A 10,171-nucleotide genomic window follows, 5' to 3' on the forward strand; every position below is an offset into this window, starting at 1 on the left:
TCACTTAATCAATACATCCATGGAATTTGAGCCAATCCTGGGCGACAAGTTCATATGCCAATCATGCCCGACTCAAATATCCCTCATTCAAAAATATATTTTCAGCATTCGATTAATAGGTTCGATTACATTTTACCAATCAGTGCATGATATCATATCATATCAATCACAGTTCTATAAATAGTTAAATCAGTATATTTTACGATAGTAAAGATGGCTAGAATTCACTAATCATGGTAGACTTCAAATTTTAAAGTTAACTGTAAACATAAAGTTACTATTTATCTAATGTATTGTTCATTATCATTAATCATTCTTCATTGCTCCCATCATCCTCACTATCTTCACTTGAAGAGCAAGCAGCGGTACTAAAGCTAAGCCAAGGGAATATTTTATCAATTGCGACAACTGTCTCATACTTAGCTCCCTTTTTGGGTAAAGGAGTATCCTCCACAAGAAAGCGATCATTTGGTAAAACTTTATTAATTCTATAAGGGCCTTTACATTTGGCTTTAAGCTTTTTAGATTGACCTGGTCCCGTCACTACAGCCCTCGCAATCCTAACTAAATCGCCCTCTTTGTATACTGTACTTTGTTTTTTGTTTCTGTCATATCGTTCCTTTGTTTTTTCTTGATTTTCTTTTATATTATCCGAAGCTTGAGGCCGAATGTCCTGTATTGTTCTATCGTCTACGTTTTTATCCTCAATCTCATCCGCGATTTTGTTTAATATGCCTTGTGACGGGTTTGTAAGTCTTCTACCAAAGAAGAGTTCCGTCGGTGTTTTCTTTGTGACGTCATGAACTGTCGTATTTAACCCTAACTGCACATCAGGGAGTAAATCTTCCCAAGTGTTCTTATTTTTGCCATGCACCATGGAACCAAGAGCAGACAAGATCGTCCTGTTGTAACGTTCGACCTGCCCATTGGCCCTTGGTGTAGCAACGGCGTTGAGGATGTGTTTCGTGCCAATTGACTGTATAAAGGTTTTGAATTTCTTACTTGTGAAGCTTGTGCCTCTGTCTGTTATTAACCGCGTAGGTGACCCAAAATAACTGAAAAGCGTTTTAAATGCCCTAATTCTTTCCTTAGTTTTAGTGCTTCGAACAGGAAAAAGGCTTACGTATTTTGTGAAAGCATCCACCATCACTAATATGTAAGTAAAACCACGTCTACTTTTTGGGAATGGGCCGAGATGGTCGGCGTGGAGTATGTGGAACGGAACGTCAACCTTTGGGATGGGGTGTAGTAGTCCCTCTCGGGAGCCTGCTGGCAACTTATGGTGAGCGCACTCAAGGCAAGCGGATACGTATTTTTTTATAAATTTACGCATCTTTGCGAACCAAAATGAGGAACGTATCCGCTCTAGTGTCTTCTCAAACCCAAAATAACCTACGCTGTCATGGTTAGCTTTCAGAAGTTGCCAACGGACTCCTTTTGGGACTACCCACCTCGTTCCCCCATCTTTAAGTACGCGAAAGACCCGTCCATTTTTAAGTGTGTAATCCTTGTAAATACTAACGATCTTAGGTGTCTCCGGGTCTTCTAGAATATCCCTTATGCGTTTGATTTCGTCATCAGAGGACTGCACAGTGGTTATCCAATCTTCAGTACCAACGGATAAAACATCCAGTGTAAGTGTTGGCTCAGGACCCACTGATACAGGTCCCCTGCTGAGGGCATCAACGTGTGACATTCTTTCACCCGGACGATATTCGATGGTGCAGTCGAATTCTAAGAATTGTATCCACCAGCGTGATATGCGTGAGACAAGGTCCCTTTTAGTAAAAGTCGACCGTAAGGCGTTGCAATCACTGACTATGGTGAACTTTATACCGATAAGGTATGTACGAAATTTACTCAGAGAACTCACAACAGCAAGCGTTTCGAGTTCAAATGAATGTAGTTTCATTTCATCAGGCTGAGTTTGACGGCTATAGTAAGCGACTGGCCGCCAGGCATCGGATTGTTTCCTTTGCATCAGTATGCCTGCAATGCTGAATTTGCTGGCATCTGTATGCAATTGCGTCTCTTATTTCTCCTTTATGGTTTGAAAAGCTTGGTTCTCTGAGTCACTCCACTGCCAGGGAGTATCTTTCCTCAAGAGGTTCGTCAAAGGCCTCGCTAATACGGCGAATCCCTTAACGAACCTCCTGAAGAAACTCGCCAACCCGAGGAACCTCCTTATTTCGTGATGATTCGTTGGTGCTGCGAATTTGGCTACGGCTTCAGTTTTTGAGAGCCCGGGCCTTATACCATCCTGATCTATCTCAAATCCAAGGAAATCAATTTTCTCTTGGAAGAAGTGACACTTTTCCATTTTTAAAGTAAACCCTGCTTCTTTCAACAAGCGTAAGACCTCTTTGAGACGTTCAAGCCCTTCCTCGAAGGACTTGGACGGTATCAAAATATCGTCCATATAAATTACGACATAGCTCACTTTAGCTTTACTGAGGACTTTGTGAATTGCTCTCTGAAAAACAGCAGGAGCGTTTGCCAAACCGAATGGTACCCGGTTGTACTCATATAAACCGTCGGGTGTGACAAACGCCGTTTTCTCGCGGGAATTCTCGGCTATAGGAATCTGATGATAGCCTGAGGCTAAATCTAGGGATGTAAATAACGACTGGCCAGAAAGCTGATCCAATAGATCTTCAATATGTGGCAAAGGATAATGATTTCTTTTGGTGCGGCTGTTGAGAGCGCGGTAATCTACGCAAAGGCGTTTTTCACCCGACTTCTTTTTGACTAATACGATTGGGCTCGCGTAAGGAGACTCGGACTCACGCACTATTCCATGATCCAACATATCACTAACCATGTCCTGAACTAGCTTACGCTCGGAATGAGCTAGACGATACGGTCTATATACTACTGGAGTAGTGTCCTTAAGGTGAATCTCCATCTCAGTCACGTTAGTAAACCCTAAGTCGTGCATTCCAGTTGAGAAACAATCTTTAAATTCACTTAGTAACTCTTCGCATTGGCGTTTCTGGCTATCGGTTAACTGTTCCCCACATTTGGGTGTTACGGATTCCTGAGGGAGCAAGTCATTTGAAATATGCAAAACTCTCTTACTACTACCTACGAATTTGGCGCGAGTAATAAGGGTGTTTTCTTTAAAGTGTAGCGGTGTTGAACTAACATTCTGAATAAAAAGATTGCAGTTAACACCTTTAACTTGGTATTCACCTGGCATAAGGTAGTATTCTTGCCCAACGGGACCCCTAATCGACCCATTCACATAAAAATTGCCATGACAAGAAATGTTACACTTTACTGGAACAGATATCATTTCACCTACATCGATGGAAACATCACAAGCCGTATTTAACTCAACTTTAATATCATCTACATGCAGGGCTCGGAACCGGGATTTTTTAAAAAGCTCGAAATAGCCCAATATTTTGAATTATTTTATACTTTGTACGTAGGACTGAATCATGTATTTAGGTAACAACTTCGTATTATTAGGTTGTCCCATTAAAAATAAAATAATAAACCAAAGAACGAAAAAGAACTTAATAATAACGGTATTTTGTATTGGATATTTGTGTCTACATGTTCTGTTCGTTCAAACTTCAATTCTTTCGGAGTCTTAATAATCGTCAACGTAGGTCTCTCCGTATAACTATGTCCAAGTAAGATGTTACATTTCATTAAACGGTCATCTACTATAAATACTTCTACATTCCTTTCTATAATGCCCTGAACCTCTATATCAGCAAAAGTAAAACCCAATGGTAAGTATGGGACGTTACCTAGGCCTGTCAGGTAAGGACCCGTAACTTCCTTCCAAGTAATACCCAATTGCTAGGCAGCATTTTTCTGAATAAGAGTAGCCTCACTACCTAAGTCTACTTGGCACAGAATGGGGATACCGTTTACGTTTATTAGAATCTTATATTTGTCGCTAGTATTTTCAGATACTGAAACTCTAAGAACACTTTTCTCTTACTTACAAGTAGTACACTTTAATAGGGGTTTGGCAATTAAAGCATTTAATAGTACCCTTCTGGCTATTACTTTTAGTTGCGCTACCGTCAACATCACTAGGCTTTGATAAAGAACTATTTGTTACCTGGACGCCGATCGCGGTTCATATTATTTGCATTATCTAATTGATTTCTATTATTCGATTTTACGGTTTTAAAGAATTCAAGTACATCTTCAGGTTTGTCAAATTTAGCTGCTTGGGCGCCTACGCGCACATCTCTGTCATCAATCGCGTAAAGTAAACAGTCCACAGCTTGCTTTCCAAATATCTTACATCTATTCAAAAGATTAATTTTGGCAAAGTAATACATTTCAAATGATTCCCCAGGGCGTGCCCGTCTATTAAGCATATCAGTTAATAATTCAGCGTAATTTTCAGTGGCCGGAAAAGATTCTCTCAATAAATCTTTCCACTCAGTCCATGTATGCTTAATTGAGGGTAGACCCTGATACCAGGTTTTCGCAAGTCCAGTAAGTTTTGGCAGAGCGTAGTGAATCGTTTGTTTATCGTTCTAGTTATAAATTTCTGAGCATTCCTCGACTTTATCGAGCCAGACATTTACTGTCTGCTCTATTGACATAGGGTCAAACTCAGGTATGACATTATTTAAACTCGAGACAGAAAACGATTCACTATGCCCAGTCTTTGATTTTAATAATTTTACAGACTCATCAAAAAAACTTGATATTGCTTTGTGCTTCTCATTTTTATTTCCATCAAAGTCAGGGCTGCGTTCCTTAGCAGGTGTTCTTAGGCAACGATCACGAATATGACGGTGGTTTTGTGGCGTATTTTTGCTACGGGCTTGGCCACGAGAGGCACGCAATGATGGCAAAGAACGCACTTCCCAGTCGTCGTTTATTCGTGAACGTTTGCAACGTACCTCACTTTCAAGAATCTTGAGCTGTTCTCTTTTACGTATGAGCTCCTGCTCTTGCTATCGCAGTGATTCAGTGCTATCGACGCTCGAACTTCGGCGACGACTGCGGTTAGGCCTCGTCCGCGAAGCGCGATCATCACGACGACTGCGGCTGCGACTTGGCCGTGTCAATGAGTTGCGGGGTCTGCGTAGGCTGCGGCTGCGGCTGCGGGTATGTCGCGTTCGCGTACTTCGATCATCACGGCGACTGCGTCCACGGCTACGTCGCGAGCCTCCAGGCCGCTTTCTTTCAGTATCTTCGTCACTCATTTTCTGAAACTCAGATACATTTATGTCAGTTCTTGAAGTTGGAAAGCCTCAAACAATGAAATTAACAGAACATAAAAGTCAGTGGAATCAATCACTCGGTCTAACGTTAAATATATGTCGGAATAAGATAATTAGTCATGTATTTCAATTATTAAGAATGAGGGTAAGTCACAAAAATCACCTTGTTGTAAAGTATTCTATTCTTTTATTTTCTTTAAATCCATATTCATCCAATCCATGTCTGTTTATTTTCACGATTAATTGTACACAATGTATATAAGTATATTTATTCTTTCTATTTTGAACTATATTTCTGTATTTTATCGATATTTGAAGTAATTAAAAAAAACTTTTATCAACCGTTTTTCTTTAATCCATGTTCATCTGCTTCAAAATATATTATTTTTATTACTAAAACACTAAATATATATAATATTATTAGTTCTTTAATATTTCACTTATATTTTAGCAATTGCTCAACGTTTTCAAAAAAAAAATTAAATGATGTCGGTAGGATTCCAATTTGAAATCCATATGCATCAGTTCACTGACAGATCATTTCTAAAATAAACGTTACTTAATATGTTTAAATATTTAAATTCTTTCTATTTTCACAGATATTTTTGGTATAGCTACTCATTTTTCTATTTAATTTGAATTCAATAACGTTCGAGCTAATGGCGTGGTACGTACGAAAAGTTTGTTTATTTTTTTCGCAACGATCCCTACTTCTGATATGTTACGATATTTCAAAGGTAAAAGATAGTTTTAAACAACAAGTAACGAATCAAATGTTTATTATGCAAAATCTCCAACTATTCCAAGCAAATACATAAATATTCAAAATGTCACCAACCTTACGCGAAGACGTCTCGTTCCGAAGTGTCAACTGTCATCCGTGACCGACCAGTTGTGACGTAGCCATTCGTTCACTATGAATTTAGCTAGCAAAGTGTTGCCAGTGCAATATTAATAGTCACGTTACACTTATGGTGGTTGGCGCTTACGCTATTATTAACGCCGCTCCAATATTATTGCGGCGCTATGCGACGTAACCGCCCGCCGCCATAAGGTACCTTTTTACTGTGGAACGTCACATAACTTTACTATTTCATATCTAGCGAATCTCTAATTCATTTCCCGAATCGCGGCGCCAGCCGCCATAAAGTACCTTTTGCCGTGGAACGTCACATATTTTTACTATTTCATATCTAGTGAATCTCTAATTCATTTCCCGAATCGAGCCAACTGAACAGTTGCCAAATCTTTCGAGACCGTGAAAAGTTTATAAGGTATTCCAATAAACAAATTATTCGTGGCAATTTATTCAACGAATAAATTATTCGCGGATGAATTATTCGACGAATAAATTATTCGAATAAGAATAATCATCCGACATTTTTATTCGTCATTCGCGATAAATTTTGTTATTTTCATTCGTTATTCGTCATTCGAATAAAATTTGCCCATCTCTGATCTGTGGTCATACTGCTAGCGTGTACCTATAGTTTCCGAGATATGGGTGCTGTGTCAATTTATCTTTGTGTTAACCTATCTCGGTGTCGTCAAGTGACTTACTTAATTGTTCTTATCGAAATTATAATGCACATTAATTCATGGACGTTTCCAATTGTATTATTTGATAAAGTAGACATTTTAATTACTAAACAAAATTAGAAATCTCTATGTATTCAAGATTGGCTACGGTTATAGTGGTTAAAGCGTTGATAAACAGCGCTTAGGGGCTATTCATAAATTACGTCATTTCAAATTAGGGGGGGGGGGGTCTGGACATCGGATGATGGTAGCATGACGTAGGAGGAAACGGGGTCATTCGAAGCATGATTTTTGGATGATGTTAGGGGGGGGGGTCGAAAATCGTCAAAAATCGATGACGTAATTTATGGACAGCCCCTTAGTATTAAAGGACGACAGTGGCAGTATAGAAGCATCCATCAGCGAGGCTTTGGTTTACTTGTGGTGTTGAAAGTAGAGTCTCTCCAGCCCTCCCCGCCGCCGCCGGCGCCGCCATGTCGCCGCTCGTTCGCTCGCTACTCGCTACTCGCGCTCGCTGCGCTGGTCGCCGCCGACGACGCCCAAGGGTATAACTGCACCAGGAAAGATGTCGGTAATCACAAGAACTGGAAATAAATGATTGTACATTAATTTATATATTTATTTTTATTTAACGTATTTTTTAATTATGGTCATAAATTGTTCCAGCCACCGAAATATTAGATCGGCGACGGCGAATGACGATAACTAGATGAAAGTTAACGCACGCGCTAATACACTAAAGATTGTAATTCCATTTCATGTGACTATTGTGATAGCACTTGTTTATTTTCAGGTCCAGTAACAGATCATCCTGTTATACTACCCGACATTGATATATTTTCCCCGGGGGAAGTGGTTTTGCCTAAAGTAAGTAGTAAAGGGAATAAAGCAAAACGAGAACCAATATTCCTTGAAACAGTAGCGATTATGTCAAATGTGCCTACACGAGTATTCAGTAAATAGTTGGATTCCAAAATAGTGATGTTAAAGTTAATTTTATTCTGCGTACTTCTATTGCCAATCGGGGCATATTTACATCAAAACCCTCTGCGCACCGTGCAATGTGTTTCTATTGACTCTCGTCAATATTTTTTCCCATGCCTCCCATATTGTACAATGTGCTATTGTGTGATGTTTTCTTATAACAAATACAGCTACTTACATATATATTAAATTTAATCCATTTGTCTGCCAATTTGTGGGTCTACTCGTATGTACCACGCTTATACCTCTGGAATGATTTAATTTAATTTGCTGCCCGGAGAAGGACATTGGTAGTATTTAAAAATCATCATCGTCATCATTTCTCACAGACGAGGTTGCAGGCAGAATTAATTCCCAAAATTCCAGAAACTAGAGATACTTTTGGGCAGCCGTTACTTTGCTGTGTTATAATACTAACAATACAAAATGTGAAAATAAATACAATTGATTAACAATATTTATTTATCGTTCCAGCATGGTATGTGCCCGTATGCCGCGCAGCCGGTTGGTGAAAGGATAGTGTGTTGCAACAATTACCCAGGCTATTCTCATCCCGACATCGTGGGACCATATTATCCACCTTCATTGTCACCATTCAATGTTATCCAGCATGGTCATGGAGGATGTAAGTGTAGAATCACCGTGTATTGTCCCAATTAATAATAACATTTTAAACTTTCGCGTTTTAACACATTAAATCATACTTTTAGCGGGTCTATCCCGGAATTATTTTGTTTACTCTTATTTTATTAAATTTATTTCGTTTTACAAATAACTGGATTGAGCTTTATAATTGGGAAGATGGTTTTAACATTTTCATTGACATTTTTGATCGATTCGTCTCACAAATCTCCGTTTAGAGATTTAACTAGACTATAATTTGTTCGCGACCACGACCATTGTACTCTGCGTCAAAATGTCCGAAATAAAAGCTAACGAAATAAATTTGAAAATAGACAAAGTAAATATTTGTACAAAATAAAATTTAGACCCATGAAAATTATGAATTAATACTGTGGCTATTGACAGACAGGCACTACTAATATTCGCTCATGAATTACTTTCTTTGATATCTTTTTGAAAATGTAACGTTTACCTACTGCTGTGATAGGCTGTGATTCTTCATCTTAGTTTCACAAAATATGTTTACCTATTGTCATATTTGACATAACGTTTGATTTTTTCTAAATTCTAGTTTTATTTTCTGTATAGTGCGCATTTAATAATATGTTAAATATTAGATATTGAGCACTTTTACTTCATGTTTTAAATAAAGATATAATTGAATTCTATTTATTTATTTTATTGAAGATCATACCAAACAAAGCGACAAAAAAAACGATGGCTTGATGTCGTGAAAGCAGATATGAGCGTGAACGTTCTCACGCGAGACGACGCCCAGGATCACGCAAAGTGGAGGAAAGCAAGTAGGAAAGCGGACCCTGGCAAAGGCCGGGATAACGCTAGGTAGAAGAAGAAGATTGAAGATTTTACCTTGGTTTTGTTGACATAACAAGTAGGTATTACACTATTGAAGGAATTACCTTGGGCAAGAAATCACGAAAATTTACCAAACGCTCGTATATGCGGACCGGCGTACGGGGAAACTATTTTAAAAAAACAGCAGCACACGAGAGGTTAATGCGTCATCAATCAATTTTAATTATATCTAGTCCTGTCCAGAAGCGGTATCATGGTCGCAGTTTTATCACTTGTCATGCCATGCGTCACTTTCGCACTTACATATTTGTTAGAACGTGACAGACATGGTGACAAATGATAAAGAGCCGACCATCTTAGCTCTACAGTTAACCACATTTATACCTATTAATTTTAATTTTCACGACAGTTATTCGTGAATTAAAACAATATAGGGGAGAGCGGAGTTCAATGTGCCGGGGGTAAGTTGTTCCGATGCGAATAGGAACGCAAGTAAACCATGCAGCGATTTGTATGATGTTTGTCGCGAAAAGTCAGGATACTATGCGGTTGCAGGAGCCGTTATAGTTGTGTACATATACAGAGGGGCTACCGCGAAAACCGAAATTCGCAAATTGCGGGGATCTTACTCTTTTACTCCAATGAAGGCGTAATTAGAGTGACAGAGAAAAATGCCCGCAATTGACGATTTTCGGTATTGGCGGTAGCCCTACAGGGCGATGGCAGTAAGAGCCAATGTGTCGATTCACAGGTTTGCACGTTGCATGTACAGTCAAGTGGAGGTCAAGAACATATTTTTCATGTCGTATTGCCAATCATTCTACACACTGTGCAGCCTGTGGATCAATATCGAAGCGCGCTTACAGTGCTCTGATGGCTCCAGATCGGGAAATAGGCCAAATTTAGCTTCCAAGATTTGACCCTAGAAAACTAAATATCAAAAGTCTGAGTGAATGTTAAATTACTTATCGAACTGAACTTAGCAATATGGAGGGTAGTAGTAA

The 10,171-nt window shown here is 39.0% G+C and overlaps 1 long non-coding RNA gene across 1 annotated transcript; it reads left to right on the forward strand.

Moving 5' to 3' along the window:
* Nucleotides 1-7,078: 7,078 nt before the first annotated feature.
* Nucleotides 7,079-9,012, forward strand: LOC134790321 (uncharacterized). Its single transcript, XR_010144182.1, has 3 exons — nt 7,079-7,314; nt 7,537-7,610; nt 8,202-9,012. It is a non-coding gene; the product is annotated as an uncharacterized LOC134790321 (long non-coding RNA).
* Nucleotides 9,013-10,171: the final 1,159 nt, after the last annotated feature.

This window comes from Cydia splendana, chromosome 5, assembly GCF_910591565.1.
Source record: "Cydia splendana chromosome 5, ilCydSple1.2, whole genome shotgun sequence".
Taxonomy (NCBI): domain Eukaryota; kingdom Metazoa; phylum Arthropoda; class Insecta; order Lepidoptera; family Tortricidae; genus Cydia; species Cydia splendana.